This window comes from Cetorhinus maximus, chromosome 21, assembly GCF_964194155.1.
Source record: "Cetorhinus maximus chromosome 21, sCetMax3.hap1.1, whole genome shotgun sequence".
NCBI lineage: Eukaryota > Metazoa > Chordata > Chondrichthyes > Lamniformes > Cetorhinidae > Cetorhinus > Cetorhinus maximus.
Window position 1 is genome coordinate 65,205,011 of NC_135899.1, and position 21,820 is coordinate 65,226,830.

Genomic DNA, 21,820 nt, shown 5'->3' on the forward strand with positions numbered 1-21,820 from the left:
GGCACAAGTCAGGAATGTGATGGAATACTCCCCACTTGCCTGGATGAGTGCAGCTCCTACAACACTGAAGAAGCTGGACACCCTCCAGGACAAAGCAGTCCACTTGATTGGCACCACATGCACAAACGTTCACTCCCTCCACCACCAGTAGCAGCAGTGTGTACCATCTACAAGATGCTCTGCAAGAATTCACCAAGGCTCCTTATACAGAACCTTCCAAATCCATGACCACTACCTCCTAGAAGGACAAGGGCAACAGGTAGATGGGAACACCACCACCTGGAAGTTCCCCTCCAAGTCACTCACCACCCTGACTTGGAAATATATCGCCGTTCCTTCACTGTCGCTGGGTCAAAAATCCTGGAACTCCCTTCCTAACAGCATTGTAGGTGTACCTACACCACATGGACTGCAGCAGTTCAAGAAGGTAGCTCACCACCACCTTCTCAAGGGCAACTAGGGATGGGCAATAAATGCTGGCCCAGCCAGTGAAGCCCACATCCGGTGAATGAATAAAAAAAAAGTTCTTTGGGGAGAATTTAAAGATTCACTTCCTTTGGTAGTTAGAACCCATGTAGAAGAACAGAGGGTTAAAACGGCTAAGCAGGCAGCAGAGATAGCTGATGATTATGAGCTGGCCCATAGATTTAAACCTTTTCTCCATCACCTTTTTAAATGTGAGAAGGATAGAAAGCGGGAAGGTGAAAGGAAGGCAGGTAGTCAGGGAAGAGAAGGTTCAGCAGGAAATTCTCAGGAAATTTCTCCTCAGAGCAGAAAGAAGTGACACTCGAAGACTTAAATGTTTCTACGATAATAAGGTTGGGCACAAAAAGTCAACGCATTGGAGTTTACAGGGAAAACCTATTGCAGTAATTTGAACACAGAAAAGTTCAGGAAATAAGAATACTGTGGGTTCGGAGATCCAGAGGCAGGAAAAACCAGTGGTTTGTGTATAAGTGGATCAGGAAGAATCAGTGGTAGCTGAAGAAGTGGGAATGTGTTCACAACTTACCCAAGGGAATTATGAAGGGCAGGTTACAAAAATGTTTAAAGATTTTGTATGTGAAGGGAAAGTCTATCCATGTGTGCAGGGTGGAGCAGGCAAAGATATTAAAATTTTAAGGGACACAGGGGCTAGTCAATCCTTAATGTTATGGGATGGTGCTACTTGTTGTCCAGAGCAGGTGTTGCAGGAAAGAATACTAATAACTAGAATTCATGGAGATGCTAAACCTATTCCACTTTGGAAGGTAAATTTAAAAAGTAAACTGAAAACAGGCAAGGTGATTGTTGCAATAATGGAAAATTGCCTATTTCAGGGTTTCAATTTATCCTAGGTAATGATATAGCTGGATCACAAATGTTGATGATGCCTACTGTAGTTGAGCAGCCTGTGGAGATGCAGAGAAAGCATCCTGGATTGTTTCCAGATTGTGTAGTAACGAGATCACAGACTCAAGGTTGAAGCAGGAAGAGGAAGAATCTAAAAGACAGGGTGAGGATGCTGACATTCAATTAGCTGGGTCTGTCTTTGAAAAGATTGCTAAGGAAGAGAAAATTGAAGAGAGTGAGGCTGAAGTGTTTAGCTCAGTGAAATTAGTAGAGTTACAGCAGAAAGATCCACGAATAAAGCAGTTATACCAGACAGCTTATTTGGAAACAGAGGCAGAATGTATTCCAGAGTGTTAATGAAGAAGTGGAGACCAGCTCATATTCCAGCAGATGAAAAGTGGGCAGTAGTACATCAAATAATAATACCAGCCGGATACAGAAATGAAATATTAAAAGCGGCTCATGAAATTCCAATAGCTGGACATTTAGGAATTAGGAAAACTCAAGCCAAAGTACAAAAACATTTCTACTGGCCTGGAGTGCATAAAAATGTGGTCAAATTCTGTAGAGCATGTCACACATGTCAGGTGACAGGAAAACCTCAAGCATGGATCAATCCCGCACATTTAATTCTGATTCCAGCATTTGAGGAACCTTTTAGCAGGGTCCTGATTGATTTTGCAGGGCACCCACCTGCCCCCACCCCCCCACCCCCAAGACTAAGAGTGGAAGTCAGTACTTGCTGACAATCATGGATGTGTCCACAAGATTTCCAGATGCGATATCTTTATGAAATATTACAGCAAAGAGGAGTTGACCAAATTCTTTACAATATATGGGTTACTAAAAGAAATACAGTCGGATCAGGGTTTGAATTTCATGTCACAGCTGTTTAAGGAAGTAATGAACAGCCTGGGAATAAAGCAGTTTAAGTCATCAGTTTATCACCCTGAATCACAAGGTGCTTTAGAGAGATGGCATCAAACTTTAAAAACTATGACGAGAGCATATAGTCAAGACTACCCACAGGACTGGGAACAAGGGATTCCATTCTTGTTATTTGCTATCAGGGATGCTCCTAACGAATCGACATTTTAATGACGAATTTTAAATTAGTCTAGGGTCATTAAGTAAGGGGACCACTTAAGCTGATTCAGGGGAAACTAGTGGGTCAAAGTTCAGAAACTACTCTCCTGGATTATGTGACAAAATTTAGAGAAAGTTGAACAGAGCATGTGAGCTAGCTAAGGAACATTTAAAGATACTACAGCAAATGATGAAGACAAGTGCAGATAAGATGGCAAAAACTCACCGTTTTGTTGCTGGATAGAAAGTGTTAGTATTGTTGCCAATGTCAGGCAAACCATTAAAGGCAAGGTTTAGTGGGCCTTACATGATTGAAAAGAAACTGAGTGAGGTAAACTATTTAATAAATACTCCAGATAGAACAAAAAACCAGAGGGTGTGTCATGTAAATATGCTTAAGAAGTACTTTGACAGGGAAGATAACCAAAAGGAGGTATTAGTCGAGTAGATAAGGAAAAGGAGGTAGAAATGAAGGATTCTGAAATTGATTTTCCTCTAATTAAATTGGATAATGAAGGAGTGCTTGAAGATTTACATATAATACTTAGTTACCTTCCAGCAAGTGTCAAAGTGATTTGGAAAAGCCATTGCAGCTATTTGTGGGAATAAGCTGGGAAAACAAATTTAGCTGTACATGATGTAGATGTGGGAGATTCAGTTTCAATAAGGCAAAATCCTTATAGGTGAAATCCAGTAAAATTAGCTTAAGTATAAAAAGAAATCAAATTTATGCTTCAAAATGACATCATAGAGTCTAGTTGCAGTAGCTGGAATTCACCTATTGTGATGGGTCGAAACCAGATCGAACACAAAGACTGGGTGTGGATTATAAAAAAATAAATGCAGTGACAAAAGTGGATTCATACCCTATTCCATAGTTGGAAGATTGTTTTGAGGAAGTGGAACAATCAGAGTTTATCTCAAAGATTGACTTGCTGCGAGGATATTGGCAAGTGCCCTGATCGGAAAGAGCAAATGGTTTATCAGCTTTTGTAACACCAGATGGACTATATCAGTTCAAAGTTATGCCATTTGGTATGAAGAATGCACCAGCAACATTTCAAAGGCTGACAAAGTAATTGAAGGACTGAGCAATTGTGTTGTTTTTATTGATGACTTGGTAGTTTTCAGTCTAACATGGGAGGAGCATTTACAACATTTTAAAGAACTATTTAATCGACTGCAAAAAGCTAATTTGGTGTTGAACTTGGCTAAGAGTGAATTTGTGAAAGTGCAAGTTACATATTTAGTCCACACTGTTGGACATGGTCGGGTGGCCCCACAAGATGTGAAAGTAAAAGCCATCGTGAATTTCCCAGTGCCTACAACAAAATGAGAAGTTTTGAGATTTCTAGGCAAGAGTGGATTTTATCAGAACTTTGTACCAAATTTTAGCAGTGTGGTTGCTCCATTGACTTAACCACTAAAAAATAACAAGAAATTTCAATAGACACAGGAGTGTCAGCATGCATTTGACAGTTTAAAAACTGTGTTAACTACTACACCAGTTTTAGCAGCACCTAATTATGCTTAGCAGTTTAAGTTTGCGATTGATGCAAGTTATCTGGGTATTGGTGCTGTGTTGTTTCAAGAAGATGAAACAGGAATTGAAAAGCCAATAGGATATTTTCATGTAAGCTGAATGCACATCATAAAAGATACTCAACCATTGAGAAAGAGACTCTCGGTCTGGTGTTAGCATTGCAGCATTTTGAAGTTTATATTGCAAGCAATTCTTCAGAAACAATTGTTTATACAGACCACAATCCTTTAGAATTTCTGGACAAATTTCAAGACTGAAGTGCCAGACTGTTCAGATGGAGTTTATTACTGCAACCTTTTAATTTACAGATTATACATGTGGCTGGACGAGAAAATTTAATTGTAGATGCATTGTCAAGAGATTAAAGTTCAAAAGAAACTGGACATCTAAAACATGGACAATGGACTGGAATGACCTCTGTTGATACAAAGGCCTTGGCCAGGATTTTCCATGCCCACTGGCGTCGGGTGTGTTCAGTGGCATGAGTGGACGATATGGCACGATTGGTTTCATAATGGCATGAAACCAGTTCGCGATCGTCTACTCAGCCCGCCAATGGCGGGCTATATTCTCCACCATCAGACATCGGGAATCTCATTGTAATACATCAGCATATCATTTATTAGGCCTGCCCGCCAGAATCATCCCCGCCCCCATTGGATCGTCCGTCCATGTCAGTGGGAAAACATGCCAACATGTTTCACAACAGCACATAAGCGACGTGCAGCTAACGGGCTACACTTTGCCTGGGACTTCAAGGTTTGTTGGCCTACCTTGCTTTGGTCAGCACTCGCAGTCACCAGCACCAGGCTTCACAGACAGCACCACGTCACTTTTATGTGGGCTCACAGCAGGTCTCTACCTATTAGATCAGCCATATGTGGGTGGCTTTTCAATGGTTGCAGGGCTAGGGCTTGCTTGGCGAAGGGGGAGAACTGGCCTCAGGCAAGGGGAGAGGCTGCAGGACGAGGGCTGTACTGGGGAAGGAGGGTAACCCAGGGTGTGTGTGGGAGCACATGTTGATCTGTGCAAGTGGCCTCAGGATTGTAGACATGTGGATGTGTTTAATTTGTTGTTAAATTAACAAGTGTTTAATTTAGTTTTATATAAAAAAAACCTCTTGAGGCTCGGTGGTTTTATTCCTGAATTCAGAGCTGCATCTCAAACATACCTATTGAAAATATAGGTTATGACAGTTGTTCAAGTTTCCCTCTGGGATTTAATCAACTCAGCCTTTACCAACTTCTGTGTCATAACAGTTGTGTGACTAATTTAATTAAACTAAAGACAGTCAAACTGTAAGGTTTGAATCATCAAAGGGATTATGTGTAAAACAGGCATTTTGAAATGGAGGTGGGTGAGCTAATATGAAGTCTCAGCAGCTACAGTGTGAATGGAATTTGCATTTTTGGATAAGTTGAGAAGTTGTTTGATTTTCAATGGGACATGATAAGATGTTTTACAATTGGCAAGATAAATAAGGCAAAGCTATTAAGTTTATTTTTCTTGAAAGTGATGGCCATAAGGACAACATGAAAGATTTTTATATTCTGGGACAAGTAACTTCCAAAGCAAAGTTGAAACAATGGGATTTAAAGAATCAAAAGGGAGAACATTTATTTAAGGAAAGACTGAAAGCTGTATGAGGAGTGGCCATGTGAGATCTTGAAGTAGCAGCTTCTACCTGCCCCAGAGAAGTGTTTGCTTGTTCCAGAGAGCAAGGTTTTGTTAAAAGCCTTGGAGTTCCATTGCTGAGTGAGAGGGAGAGATGAGCTGTGAAATACCTTCGTTATAGCAACAGTGTGTGGTTGTGGTAATATTGCTGGATGTTTTTATAGATTATGAATCTATTCAAACTGTTGCCTGAAAGGGGTGTGTACTTGGGAGTCCAGTTAAGTAGAAATCTTTTGGGAACTGCTATAAGGCTAAGTTTAACTGTATAACTGTAATCTTGTGTGTTTAACTTTTTCTTTTGTTAATAAATGTTTTAATTTAATCTTTAAAATCTTCAAAGGTGGTAGTGGACTCTTTACTTCTGATTTCTGTGTACATACCTTCTCATAATAAATAGAAATTGCAAAATTGCTGTGATAGCCTGGCCAAGTTTCCCTTTAGGATTTGGTCAGCCAAGCAAATGCCACCTGCCATATCATAACACATTTAAAATCCCTATGTACATTATTTCACAAAGTAGTTGACACAATTATATTAAAGGTAGGGGAAATCATTGTGAAACCCACCCAGGGTTGCTGTCATGTATCTCTCACAAGTCTGTTCATAAATGATATCCATAAAGGCTTCCATGCAAAGGAACATGCTGCCAATCTGCACCATTGTTTAAAAAATTATTCAAAAGAGGATTTTGAGAAGAAATGAACAAAAAGTGGCTCACAGTACCTTCTTGAATACTGAACAGTATGCATGTTTCTAATCAAGTCTTGGTTGTTCTAGGCAGTTGTCACAATCTCTCACGTCTGATTCTCTGCAGCAAGATAGCCTCTTTAATATAAAATAAGATCATTTAAATCATTTAAAAACTGACTTAGGAAAGAATACTAAATGTTGACAAAACTGTTGGAAGAAATATTTAAATAGCAAAATGAACAGAGATATAGTATGCACTGATAATGACCAGCTGACAATGTAGCTCTGAGTCACTACATAATAAAGAATTCTAGGATCGATCTGCAACAGGCCTCTCTCTGGACCAGGTCCGGTATTATGCTACCTCAATAGAAACAAAATGCCTAGGATTTACAACAGTTATTCACATTATTATTTATATCATAAATACAACCCATTCTTCATTTCACACAGCACATAACATGACAACATGATTTAATTGTGATTTAATTAAGAATAACATATTTGGTATTTATGCAAGATCAGTTTGCTTCGTGGAGAAAGAGCTCAGATGTGATTTTTCTGGCTGTTTCAGAGTCTCATAGTATTTGAATCTATGCTACACCACTTGCCACGTGTTCCTGAGAACAGAGCTCATATAATTGTCCAATGAAATGAATGGAAAATATTGGTATGAAGTGCACTGGTGCTTGAATCTCTCTCTGCTGATAAAAGCAGCAGCTTGGGTTTTGGGAGATAGACGATGGTGAATGGCACATCGGAACTTGAAGCTCAGTGACTGGCTTCCTGCAATTGAGTCCATTGAGTCCAGCAGGACCACATCCATCATGTGGGCAGGGCTTTGACAACACAATGACATATCCTTCAATGTGACACATTACCCAAATATTTTAAAACTGCCACCCATCTTATAATGGTATGTCAATTTAACATTATCTAGAATTATTCAAAGCTGTTAGTTTCAGCAAAGTTAAGGATGAACTGTTTTCATTAAAAGATATTTGACAAACACAAATTTTGAGGAACAATAGAAGATGAAGAATAGTTATCCTTTTTTACATGATTTACATCATCATACCAAATGGTTTCTCGACAAAGAAAAGCAAGTTTTTTCAACCTTTCATGAAGGCAATGCCTTTTTAAATAGCTAATTCTCCAACAGCTGGAAATTTTCTAGGAACTTAACATCTTCTATATTTAGTTTTAGTCTGAAACCATAGTACACATACTTCCATTAAATGACACAAAATAAATCAATCTATTTATTTCCTTCATTAGTTTACCTCTGGTGTGTTGCACATGGGGCTAACACATAAGATTGAAATGGGGTCAGACTACAGAGACAATTGGGCCAGAATATGGCAACATAATTCAAACACTATTTTCAAGTCATGGGGAGGGATTTTAACATGGTGGAGCACACAGGTTTGGGTGTGGCTAGGGGTGGAAATCTTGGAAAAATGAAAAAAAAAGGAAGTCAACTTCCATATTTCCATAATCCAGCACATTAAGCTTCAAGCAGGCAACCTCCTGGGGGAAGGCAGGTTATCAATTTCAATAAATTAATTGCTCAATTACAGCAGTATTGACATGGATTTTGCAGTTTAACTTTGGCCCCCAGGCTTTCTGAAGCTCACTAGTGAAAGCAAGGCAGGAAGATAATGGCATTTGATGGGGCTGAATCACAATGGAGAATTATGCCAATAAATACTCAGTGCTCACAGCTGCTTTCCTATCTGCTGTACCTGCACTGAAAGGTTATTTTACGCACTTTGAAGTTGACTATATATACTTTGGATGTCTTATTTACACTTTGGAGGTTTGGTTGTCTGATCTGCACTTTGGATCTCTCTCAGATCACTATGGGTATTTTGGACGACCAGCAGCCAACCACACAAGCAGCCTGCTCCTCACAGAACTGCACTGGTAGGGAGATGTAAAGGCTCTGCATGAGATAAAAGACATGAATGAGTACTGCCAAGGGAAGAATGTTTGAAGTTATCACTATTCACATCAGTTTTCCCTCACTGTTGACATTAAGTGATTGTTGTGTGCCCTGTGGCTAGCTAATATTTAATTCTGTCACCAGGTAACTAGGAAGCCTCCGTGTCCCATCCTTAATTGCCAGACATGCCGAGACTCTGCTGATCTCCAGTACCTCCTCCTCCACAGCTGTAAGCTGCAAAATGGCTGGAATGCCACCTTCAGTTTTCTGCCTCTTCCTCATGTTCTGTGCTCTCCTCCTGCAAGGAGGGAAGGAAGAAACTCATGAGTGAGGCTAATGGCATTTGTTGAACTGATGGATGGAGAGCATTTGTTGAGGTGGACTGAGGGAGAGGCATGGCATTGCTTAAGGATGAGGATAAGTGTCAGTAGTGAATGGTCCGATGGGAATGTGAGCAAGTGCACAGACAAAGAGGGATGAGTGTACCTGCGAGGTAAGTTGTTGTGAGAAGTGATGTGCAGGTATAGGCATGAGAAGGCAGAGTGAGAGGGTTGGGATCATAGGTGAATGTGCCATTGCTCCCTTCCTGTTCCTCCCTTTCCTAGGGAACCTCCAGGTTCACAGCCCTGAGGAGGACATCTAAGCAGCTATTGCTACTCATTCAGCAGTGTCTAGTACCTACAACCATGAACTGCAAAATTACAAAGTTAATGTACGTAACTTGGAAAACTGAAGTACTGCAGCACTACCACTGATAGGAGGTGTAATTATAGTATGGCAAGTTTACATAGGTAGTTTTTGGTGTAAATGTGGATGGATGAATTGCTTACAACAAGTGAATTACAATGCATTATTTTTAAACATTATTATAGATATTCTGTAATCTGTGTGAATTTTATAATCTTTCTGAATAAGTAATTTCTCCTCCCAGAAAATCAGCCTTGATCTTATTGAATAGTGGAACAGGCTCAAGGGGCAATGTGGCTGACTCCTGATCCTATTTCTTATGTTCTCATGTACAGGGGAAAACTGAACAATATCATCAACCAGTGACAATAAAAACAGAAAATGCTGGAAAAATTCAGCAGGTCTGGCAGCATCTGTGGAGAAACAAATAAGAGTCATATGGACTCGAAATATTAACTCTGTTTCTCTCTCCACAGATGCTACCAGGTCTGCTGAGTTTTTCCAGCATTTTCTGTCCTTGTTTCAGATTTCCAGCATCCGCAGTATTTTGCTTTTAGTCATCAACCAATGAGTTTGTTGTGTGTAGAAAACCTGATGCTTTCTATAAAATTACATAATGAGACTACTGGGCTAGTCAAGAGTGGAATGGGTTGAAACATTTGGCCAGGGCACTGCACTAAAGCAGTGCTGGACAGGCCAATTTGCGAAATAAATTCTTCAGTGACAACATTCCTCCAGATGGTGTGAAGTACCAATCATCTTTGTGACGCTTCTTATATAAACTGAATGATGTGCAACTGATTCTTTATATCAGCTGGGATATTGACAGCAGGAGGTTGTTTTAACAGGCTATCTGATTAATTCGGTATCATTGGTGTCCGCCCCTCCGTCATGTTACTTAAAAGGACATTGCGCTCTGCTACATTACGCAAAAGATATTCTCTGCACCCTCATTGGCCCAATGTAGATGGCTATATTCCACCTGCTCCACAATATGAAAGACTTTCCTTTTCAGATACGGGAATTTTGTGTGGACTTGCCATCTTTTATACAGCCTAGTCTGTGTCTCTACACAAGAGGAAAATGCTGCCCCATGTGTTCTGTGTTCTCTGTGTTGTGATTGTAAAACATATACCTGCTATATTTCATATATATATATATTTTATATAATCATAATATCTTTTCCTCTTTTTCCTCCTCCATTCAGTTATACACATCTGGGCTCCAAAAACAATCCTACAATCCTGGTTGGGTGTTGTATTATTGCCTTTACTCCAAAAATATGAGTATTAACTTGAAATTTTAACCCTGCAGGGTGACATAATTGCATAAAATTAAATATTTTTCAAAATTTCACCAAACATTGTTTGTAAAATGTATTCTGTTGTTTCCATTGAAACTTTATACACTAACAGTGGTATCATTCTTATAATCCTCCCTTAGCCATGTGTTTTGTAACAATAGCACAGTACCTCTGTGATTCGACTGACCCACAGAGATAAAGGTTCCTTGACTCACTGTTGGACCTTGAGTTTAGACTCCTGTTAACATTCTGAAATCTCTGTTTGTCACATTGGAAATTTTGTGTCTCCCTTGAGATTATTGGAAGTTGGAATTGTAAAGAACAACTCTGGTCTTTAAATGGAAACATATAGAAATTTACCCACAAGATTCCTTCAAGCTGTAATGGCATCAATAAAATATCCAGAGGCAATTTTATATCAAAGGAATTGCTGTGATGTCTGCGAAGCAAGGAGAGGCACGTCTATTTCTGTCACGGTAATGATTTATTCCTTTCCTCTTGTTTGCTGTGTGACAAATGATGGAAAGTTTCCTGGCACCATGCAAGAGCATTCATTCCCATTATAAGCTCCGGCACTTCAGGGCAAGACTGAATTTTTGAGGAAAAAGCTATGTGTTTGATTTTTTGTGGTTTACAGAGCGACTAAAGGGTTGTAGTAGGTCTTTTCCAATACCTCTGTTACTGAGATAGGCTCGAACCTGCATCAGTTCCTAGGGAAAACATGTAGAATATTACCACAAGGCAAGGCCAGAATTTTCCGGCCCCATTGGCATCAGGCATCATGGCGGGCAAGGGGAACAATATGGCAAGAAAGCCAAACATCGGTTTTATGACATCGTGAAATCTGTTTGCAATCGTCTGCCCCACTCTTAATGGTGGACCACCTTTCCCACTGCTGGACTTTGGGAACGTCATTTTAATACGTTTGCATCTAATTATAAGCCCTGCTTGCAGCAATCATCCCCCCATGACAAATTTACCACCTATGTCGGCATGACCTCAGAATGCTGTGCATCACAATTGCCTTTAAAAGGTGTGCAATCTAAACTTTGAGGGGAACTCAGAGGTGAGTGCACACAACCTTGCGCAGCGCTCACAAGCATTGCCTATAGGGCACCAAGGATGAGGTGCAGCGCATCTGGGGTGGCACAGGCAAGTCGCTTTGTCCCAAATGGCTTTCAGTGCAGTGCTGGGGCAAGGGCTTCAGTGTGAGTCAGACCAGGGTGGGGGGGGTGGTTTGTGTGGGATGAGGAGTAGGTGGGGACAAGACAGCACAGACAGACTAGGGGGTGGGGGAAAGGAGGGCAATGAGGGAAGCAGCCATGCACTTGGAAAAGCTTGTCAAAAGTGAGCATTCTTCTGCAGCTGAGACCGTTCAGCTGCAGCTCCATTGACAGGCTTGGAGTTGGGCCTCTGATGTTTTTCTGCCCACTCAAGCAATGCAAAAGCATGAAAGTGCCACCAAATGCTCCAGAACTTTTCATCCCTCAGGCACAGACAGCAAATAAATGTGCGTTTTAGGGGACAGCAGAGCAATTGGCCGACTGGGCAAATTGTACAATCCCCTTGCGAAAGGTGACCATGGCGCAGTCACTGGTGGAGGCGCTCAGAGCCCCCTTTGCAAACTCTTTATTAATGTGTGAACCAGTATCCATTATGGTTCAAGCTAATGGCGCAGCCTTGCAGTGTGGGTAAGGAGACATTCTTCAGAGTTTATTTACAATAGTGAACATTAAGTCCAAGTGATGAACATCAATGCCTCGTCTGAGAGCACAGCATGCAGGCCAATGGCTAAAGCTGCCACCAATCTGTCAACTGGGGCAGAATTTTGCCATCGGTGAGAAGGGGGCGGGGCCCACTCGCCGACGCGTAAAATGACGCAGGATGACATCGGGGGAAACCCCCAATGTCATCCCGGCCCAATTAAATTTTCAGAAAGGCGGGGGCGCAGCAAAATCAGCTGCGGGCTCGCCGACCTGTCAATGGCCAATTGAGGCCATTGACAGGATCAATATTACAATTAAAGGACCTGCTCATCCATCCTTAAGGTTGGTGGGCAGGCCAGGAGCCCTGGCGCGCAATAGAAAAAACATGAAACCTCATCCACCGGTGGGATGAGGTTTCATGTAGGGTTTAAAAAAGTTTAAAAAACTTATTATGTAAATTATGAACATGTCCCATCACATGAGGGGGACATGTTAAGGAATTTTTTTTTTCTATTTTTAATATTTTTAAAAGTCAGCAATCTCCCTGTGGCAGCATTTAGGCAGCACTCAGGGCATGCGCAAAAGAGCGCACTCTCGCTTTTGGGGAATCCCCCCACCCACACAGGAAGCGAATAGCGCTTCCCACTGGACGTCACACCGGGCGGGCCTTACCAAGGTGGTGTCTTCTTCTTCAATATCCACTTTCCCTCAGATTATCCTTTCAAGCCACCTAAGGTTTCATTCACAACAAAGATCTATCATCCAAACATTAACAGTAATGGCAGCATTTGCCTTGATATTCTCCGCTCGCAATGGTCTCCAGCTTTAACATTGTCAAAAGAAAATTCTGCCCTTGAAGTGGGGCGGAATGGGTGCTGTTTCAGACAGCCAATGAATGCACTACACACATCCAAGTGGTGGCCAGCACTTTCCTGCATGCGTGAAGGGGCCTTCAGACTTAACCAAGAGAGGTTCTTCGGACACATCTGTTAACCCACGTGTCTCTCTCTTTGCAGGAGGAGACATCTGGATCATGAAGCCCGGTGATTTAGCGGCATGCCTCATGGCTTACAGGGAGCAGAGAAGAAGAAGTGTGCGATGGAGGCACCTGGCTCAGCAAAGGCAGGAGCACCTCCATCAAGATGAAGGGCAGCAGAGTCTGCTGCGCACACAGCCGAAGATCCACAGAGAGCTGTCGCTCATAGGGGCCTCGCTAGACCCAGAGTCTATAGACGGCACTTGTCATTCCTGCAGATGACTGAGAACTTGTGTCGCCGAAGACTGCGCATATCTAGGGAACTGGTCAGTCACCTACGTGCTGTAGGATTTGGTGCCAAGGGGACATGGAAGGCATCCACTGCCAGTGCTCAATTTCTACACCAGTGGCTCTTTCCAGGACTCCACAGGTGACCTGTGCAGGATCTCGCAAGCCTCCACGCACAAATGCATTCATGAGGTCACGGACACCATCTTTGCAAAGACACAGAATTTTGCGCATTTCGCCCAGGATCAGGAAAGCCAGGAAGCAAGAGTGCTGATGGCAGCTTGCTTGCACTCTGTGATCAGGGTCATATCATGGAGGTGCAAGCGCAAAACTCTAAATGCGCCTGATCCTTTGTCAGCCTTCAGCACCTGACCCCTTCAGGAGTACAGAGTCACTGGTCACAGATGCTGGAGAGATGGGGCCAGCCCCACATTAAAGGTGCTGACAGCGCACAGAGAGAATGACAGAACTCTGACGCCTGCCCATGACATTCTAGCAGCAATAACGTGCACCATTGAGGTGCAGGCATCAGTAATATGTCCACTGAGTGTGAAGCTGGACCATCACTTTGGTCACACTGCACAGAGAAGAGGCCCTGGACTGAGACACCTGCCGTTATCTTGTGCAGGAACCAAGGTTTCACTTGTGAGTGACGCGAACTCTGCTCAACATAACAAGAAGCCACAGGTAAGGAGACATTCTTGAGAGTTTATTTACAATAGTGAACAAAAAGTACACGTGATGAACACCCATGCCCAGGCTGTGCAACGACAACTTCTTAACCTTCCTAACCCTGCCGCTACGTCTTGGTGCTTCCCCAACATCCACAGTGGAGGTGGAGGCAGCTGACTGCTACTCCATGTCTGTGAAGACCTTGATGGGCATCCTTTGGAGGGCCGAGACCTGGAGGGCCCTGGCCTGCTTTCGGGTCTTGCTGTTTGGCTTTGGCACCCTCCTCAGCCTGTGGAGCTGGAGCTGCTGGGGTCACAGGAAGAGGGGATTTGGATGGGCCGGACACTCCCGGAGTAACCTGGGTGGATGGACCCGGGGTGTGCACCTGTTGATCCTCTTCCCAATTGGTGCCCGAGGGCCCCTGGCTGACTCCTTGAGGAGAAGGGGAAGTTGGAGTGAGATCAAGCTGCTTCACACCCCTCTCACATTGACACAACTGGAGGCTAGCTATGGCTTCAGCGTTGGAGTTCAGCCCATGCAGCAGTGCAGAAGCGATATCCTGGACCAAGGTCTCCATGGCGGCTGCCATCCTACTAGTGTTGACCTCGGTGTGTTGGTATGCTGGTGTTATCATCTCAGACTGAAGGCAGATGGACTCCTCCATCATGCCTCGCAATCTGAGGAGTGCAGAGGACATCCCTTCCTGATGTTCCCAAGCTTGCCTTTGCAGTTCCAGCAACTGAGGTATGGCCGACCGAGTCCAGAGACTCGTCATCTGACTCGGACTCAGCAGATTCCTGGCCTCCAGCAATCCTCCGAGTGCCGGAAACCTGGGAATTCCTTACCGCCGCCTGCTGTGGATCAGACAGTGCGATATGCTCACCAGATTGTGACCCCGAGGTTCCTCTGGAACGATGTCCCACTGAGCTGTGTATCTCTGTGCTGGTGGAGGGTGTGAGAGAGCGCTGTGACGGGTCTTCAATTAGGGCAACATCAGATTCTTCTTCTGAGGTGCCTTTGGGGCTTGAGTCAAGGACCTGGGTCGTGCTTCCCAGATGTGTCTGTGAAAGCAAAGAGAGATAATTAGTGTATGGCAGGGAACTGCAGAACAGGGGAACTAACTCAGCATGGTTGTCTGATGCATGTTGCACTGCTGGATCCTCACTTGGTTGAGCACCGCTGACCTCAACATCAGCACAAGAATGGTCCAGATCGTCATGGACCAGCTAGATGACTCTATTTTCAAAGTCCATGAGAACCTTCATTTCAGGCATTCCTCCACCAGTCTGCGACTTCTTCCTTTTGTTGTGTGCCAGCTTGTCCTGCATACAGATGGAGAGAGTGCCAGACAGATGATAAGGATGCCTGGCATATGTGAGTGATGAGTGGTGCCATGGAGGGGATGAGGACATGATCTCGAGGTGTGTGTGAGAAAGTGAATGGTGATGTCCCTTGAACTGGCAGTGAGTGAGATCCCTGTGGATGAGTGATGGACTTGTGAGTGTGTGAGTTGAGAGTGATGAGAAGAGTGACTTACCCTGGCAGAACAAAGGAGGTCACCCATCCTCTTTCGGTACTGGGTGCCTGTCCTCTTTTGCAGGGTGTTGGCGCTGACCACTGCTGCCACTGCCTCCCATGCTGGATTGGTGACCTTACTTGCTGGTCTTCACCTTGAGCTGGGGTAGAGGACATCACAGTGGGCTTCCACAGCGTCCAATAGGTGCCCAAAGGAGGCATCACTAAATTTGGGGCCAATATGTTTCCTTCCTTTGGGGGGAAACAGCTTCCATTGCCTTAGAGAGAGCTAGCTCTGTGCAGGGGCACCCTTTAAATATGGCACCAGATTACTGAAGGCTGATGTGATGGCGGGGCAGGTGAATCAGAGGTCGCCCTGCCTGCGATCCGGCATGTTTCCCGGGAATGCATTATTAATGAGGCCGGACGCACCAGGAATGGGACGATATGGCTTGAAAAGCCACCATTGTGGCTGGAGGGTAAAACATCCTTTTTCCCGCCTGCCACCTGTTCCTTGTGCAAATCTGGGATGATTACACCCTAAGTTTACATCACTTGAAGGTTTTATACATAAATGTTACACATTTTGACTGAAGTTCATGATATATAATTGGGCAGATAATCAGGTTAACAAATCTTTTAGGAAATCAATTTTGGAAATTAAATCTAAGGATGGGTGCAATATAATATGTTCTGTCACACTGTATGACAGAATGGAGAGTGTAGGGGGATGGTGGGCGTGGTGGGCATGGTGGTGGGATGAAGTTTTGTACCATGCCTATGCCATTTGTAGGGAGTGACAGAGGTGTTTCTAGAGGGTTTTTTTTTTAAATCAACACACCTTACAATAAGATTAATTCATTCCTGGTTGTCAAAGTTACTTGGGTGGCAAAGTTAACACTTCTCACTTGTAAAATTTACCTCCAATATTAAATCAATGCAATGAAACATAGCATGAAATTATTCAAATTAAATCCTTCAAGAACTGGAAGTAAACCGCTTGACTAATTTATTGACAGTAACATGTTGTGCACTGTTGGAAACTGCCAGGCTCCAGAAAGCTGTTGAACAAGCGCATGAACTTTGTCCTTTTATGATATCATTTGTGAAAAGCAAAGGAAAATAATGGGTTATAAAATTCATTTGCATATAGCAACTTGAAGCTGAAATATAATGAAATAAGAAAACAAAGAAATATGCAAAGGATTGTTGAAGCGGTTTCAAAGGCTAAAGGGTAGCCAGAGTAGACTCCACAATACTAACATTTGAAAAGCATTGGCAAGAATTAAAGTTTGTCCCAATGAAATTGACTTTGACAAAAAAAGTTTCTCCATCTCAGAAGCAAGAAGAGCTCCTTCCCTTCGATTTCGATTTGCCCACTATGCCATTACCTCGCTGCTTCCTCACGCAGGGTGCCATATTTAAACTGCAGCCACACACACGCTTCTCAATGCTTGCAGCCCAGGACTGCTCCAGTGAAGACATGGTGCCAAAAACCAAGAAGGATGCAGCCCCCCAATTCAATGATGCATCCCTGGGACACCTTCTGGACTTCATGGAGGCCCGCCACAATGTCCTCTACCCCCACTCTGGCCACAGGAGGCCCATCAGTCTCACCAGTCCAGCTTGGGGGGTCAGTGGCAGTGGCAGAGGTGGTCAGTGTCAATATTGCACAGAAGAGGTCAACCATCCAGTGCAAAAAATGGATGAATGATCTCATCTGTGCCATCAGGGTACGGCAACCATCTTATCATTCTAAACTCACACACTGCAAGGCCATCACACATTTACTGGCATCTCACTCGCTGCCAGCTCAAGGGACATCACCACTCACTCTCTCGCACACCCTCACATCTCCATCTGGCCTCAACTCCTCTAGAGACTGCCTCCTCAGCCCTCACCATCTTGAGGCCAATGCACAAATCAACATGTGCCCCCACACACATCCTGGGATACCACCTTCCCCAGCCCTCGACCTGCAGCCTCTTCCCTTGCCTGAAGCCAATTCTCCCCCTTCCCCAAGCCACCCCTGCCTCACGGCTGGTCTGGTAGGTAGAGACCTACCCGTGAGCCCCCCTAAAAGTGATGTGTTGCTGCCTCCAAAGCTTGGTGCTGATGACTGCATGTACTTCCCGAATCAAGGTAGGCAAATAGACCCCGAAGTCTGGAGCAAGTGCAGCTCGCCTGGTGCACGTCGCTTATGTACAGTTGTGAAACACATCGGCATGATTGTGTCCAGATGATCCAGTGTGTGGGGATGATTCTGGCAAGCAGGGCTTTCATGATATGCTAAAGTATTGAAATTAGGTTCCTGACGTGCGGTGGTGGGAAACACGGTCTGCCATTGACAGGTGGAGCGGATGATCTCAAACTGGTTTCTTGACAGCATGAAACCGATTTTTTGCCTTCTCGCCATATTGTCATCACCCCATCCCTCCACCCCCAGCATGATGCCCGGCGCCAACAGGGCCGGGAAATTCTGTCCAATGTTTCACATTAAAGCATAAAAAGCACAAGATTCATCCCAATGGTTTAGAGATGGAAAAGAAAGTGCAAGGGATGGATGCCAAGCAGTATCCAAGGACCATAACGCCGCCAACAAAATAGAAAATGTGAAAGATGTCATTGTGAAAAATGATGTGATGTCCTTGCTTGAACCCAGAAAGCACAAGGAAGTAGAACAGTCAAAAAGGGTAAGGAATTCTCCACTACTTCTACAGGAGAGCAGTAACAAATATGTCCTGAGGAATCAGAAAACCAAATATGATTTTGTTCCTATGTAGAATGACTTTTTAAGTTAGCTTGACATCATCAGCTGTTTAGGTTAAATATCTTATCTGACTAGTCTGCTACCTGCCACATTTCTCTATTTAGCCCTGCCTATAAAGAGTCGACTTCTTTTGAGTCCAACGAAAGCCAGCCTGGTGAGGTTATTGGGACTGCCTCCTGGTATTGTAGCTAAAGTACCTCTTCTCTCCTAGGGCTGACACTATGAAGATATTTTGGCTTGGAACTGTCAAAATTCAACTCAAGCAGTAATCTATTTTTCTGCAAATATAATCACCAATGAAATTTAGCACCTTTTTTTAATACCTTTTGTTGAAGAATTCTTAATAAGGCAGTTCAGCAGGAGTGGAAAGTTGATCCTAGTGGGTTCTATCCATATTTATAGTTTGAAGTGCCTCTTTTTCAGGCACTCCTAGACACCTACACCCAGGAATATAAGCTTGCTGCTGTACAAGTCACCTCTTCTTCATACACATTTTCTCTCTCTAATTATAAGGTGATTTATACACCAGTTCAATTTTGTCTTTATTGCTCAGACCAGCAACTGTTAAACAACTGAGTGACTTATGGTCTGATATGATTTATAATCTGGTTTCATAATTATTGTTACAACCATGGAAAAAAAATTGACAGAGGAGTCCACTTAACATTTCAAATGCCCTTTGTGATATAACCTGCAAACCGTGGGAGTTCTGTATCTGCAAGAGCAGGTAGTACAGATCTGATTTCTACCATTATTGCAGTAAATAAAGCCAGTGTAGTTAAACAGAAGGGAATACTGTTGCTTCAAAGTGGATGGCAGAAGGATCTGGTTTCTAATCCACAAAGTAGTGATTGCAGAGAAGTTTGTGAAGTTACATTTTCCAACAGTTGTTAAATACAACCATGTCAGAGTTTAAAAGAGAAAATCTTTATTGGTTTCAGTGAAATGATACCCTTCCTTTTTCAAATTTGAGCTTTGTCAATGCCTACAGTCACTAAACCTATTATGTTGAGATGTCCAACAATTGTCAGAATTATTTGACGCCTCCTGGCTTTCCAGTTCACGAAACGTGTCTTATGCATACTCTATGATTTGGCAAACATTGTCAGTTTCAAGTTCACAGTAATTGTAGGGGTGGTCATGAAGAATTGAACCATCAGTTAGCAGCCTTCAAAATAAGTTAGCACCAAGCTTTAAAAAAAGGGTCCTCCTTTACCAAAACTAGGAAAATGCCTGTAATTAACCAACTAGTAAAATCTAATTCTAAGTAGAATATGTTTATAGAAGACTTTCCCATTACATGTCTCACGCTGCTGCACAAGTACCACATTTTCAGCTTACAATGAGACAGTGAAGGACTCACTTTGATATAGTGATGGTCCATCCACTCCCGCACTGCTAATTCTTGCTCAAGTTAGCTTTAACTCATTGTAATGCTCCTCAACCAGACCCCAAACCATTATTACTGCACTAATACCAAAATCGTAAGTTATATCTCTGTAAAGTCTTGTGCCTCACACATGTCCTTCACAGCCAGACATCAATCCCCTGACCTCACATTTTGTTGCAGATACAAAAAGATCCGGAAAAAAGAGAAAGGAAACTTTGGGACACAAATTTGAGTAATTGCAATTGCCCTCTGAATTACCTCAGCAGTTTCCAAACCGCTTCTGCTGCCTGGATTTGGCTATTTAAACAATTTCCTCAGAGGAAGTACTTGACCGTGACTGTCAAGGGCATGTTAGAAGCTAAATATCACAATCATGCTCCAGATCCCAAACTAACTGTGAGCATTGTCACTGGAGATTTGCTTGTTATTGTAGAAAAATGAGTCCCAACATCTGTCAGTTTTCTGGTATCTGATTAGGCCTGCAGCTGAAGCCATCAACAAAAGCCTATTTTCTGTGGTCAGTTTGGCCTCTTGGGTAAAATCAATGCTGCAACCTACTTTGGTAAGTCCTGTTCTGGTCAAAGAGGCAGATTGCCAAATTTGAATGTGATGTTCTTTCAGTATGGGAGTTAGGTTCACAGAGACTTTTTTTAAAATTTATTTTTTCCTGGGATGTGGGCATTGCTGGCTGGGCCAGCATTTATTGCCCATCCTTAATTGCCCTTGAAAAGGTGGTGATAAGCTGCCTTCTTGTGCTGCAGTCCATGTTGTGCAGATACACCCACAGTGCTATTAGAAAGGGAGTTCCAGGATTTTGACCCCACAGCAGTGAAGGAACGACAATATATTTCCAAATCAGGATGGTGAGTGGCTTGAAGGGGAATTCGCAGGTGGTGGAGTTCCCCTGCACTTGTTGTCCTTATCCTTCTAGAGGGTAGAGCTCACGGGTTTGGAAGGTGCTGTCAAAGGAGCCTTGGTGAGTTTCTGCAGTTCATCTTGTAAATGGTACACATTGCTGCCACTGTGTGTCAGTGATGGAGAGAGTGAATGTTGAAGATGGTGAATGGGGTGCTAATCAAGCAAACTTCTTTGTTATGGATGGGGTCGAGCTTCTTGAGTGTCGTTGGAGCTGCACCCACCCAGACAAGTGGAAATTATGCCATCACACTCCTGACCTGTGCCTTGTAGATGGTGGACAAGCTTTGGGGAGTCAGGAGGTGAATTACTCGTCACAGAATTTCCAGGCTCTAACCTGCTTTGGAGCCACAGTATTTATTTGGCTGGTCCAGTTCAGTTTTTAGCCAATGGTAACCCCCAGGATAATGAGAGTGGGAGATTCAGCGATGGTAATACCATTGAATGTCAAGGGGTGATGGTTGGATTCTCGCTTGTTGGAGATGGTTGTTGCCTAGCACTTATGTGGCGCAGATGTTACTTGCCACTTACCAACCCAAGCCAGAATGCTGACCAGGTTTTGCTACATATGGACACAACTGCTTCAGCATCTGAGGAGTCATGAATGGTGCTGATCATTGTCTAATCATCAGAGAACATCCCCACTTCTGACGTTATGATGGAAGGAAGGTCATTGATGAAGCAGCTGAAGATGGTTGGGCCTAGGACACTACCCTGAAGAACTCCTGCAGTGATGTCCTAGAACTGACATGATTGACCTCCAACAACCACAACCATCTCCCTTTGTGCTGGGTATGACTCCAACCAGTGGAGAGTTTTCTCCCTTATTGCCATTGACTCTAGTTTTGCTAGGGCTCCGTGATGCCACACTTGGTCAAATGCTGCCTTGTTGTCAAGGGCAGTCACACTCACTCACCCTTTGAGTTCAGCTCTTTTGTCCATGTTTGGACCAAGGCTGTAATGAGGTCAGGAGCTGCATGGCCCTAGTGAAACCCAAGCTGAGCGTCAGCAGCAGGTTATTGATGAGAAGGTGCTGCTTGATAACACAGTTGATGACTCCTTCCATCAGTTTACTGATGATCAAGAGTAGACTGATGTGCAGTAATTGACCAGCTTAGAGTTGTCCTGCTTTTTGTGGACAGGACATACCCGGGCAATTTTCCACATTGCAGGGTAGATGTCCGTATTGTAGCTGTACTGGAACAGCTTGGCTAGGGGCGCATCAAGTTCTTGAGCACAAGTCTTCAGGACTATTGCCGGAATGTTGCCAGGGCCCGCAGCCTATGCAGTATCCAGTGCCTTCAGTCGTTTCTTGATATCATGTGGAG

General features: G+C 43.4%; 1 long non-coding RNA gene across 1 annotated transcript in view; it reads right to left on the bottom strand.

Moving 5' to 3' along the window:
- LOC144695934 (uncharacterized) overlaps nt 1–21,820 on the bottom strand; it is a 56,077-nt gene that overhangs the window by 16,445 nt on the left and 17,812 nt on the right. The window contains exon 2 of the long non-coding RNA XR_013580033.1: nt 6,359–6,460. This is a non-coding gene — a long non-coding RNA (uncharacterized LOC144695934). The remainder of the gene's footprint in view (nt 1–6,358; nt 6,461–21,820) is intronic.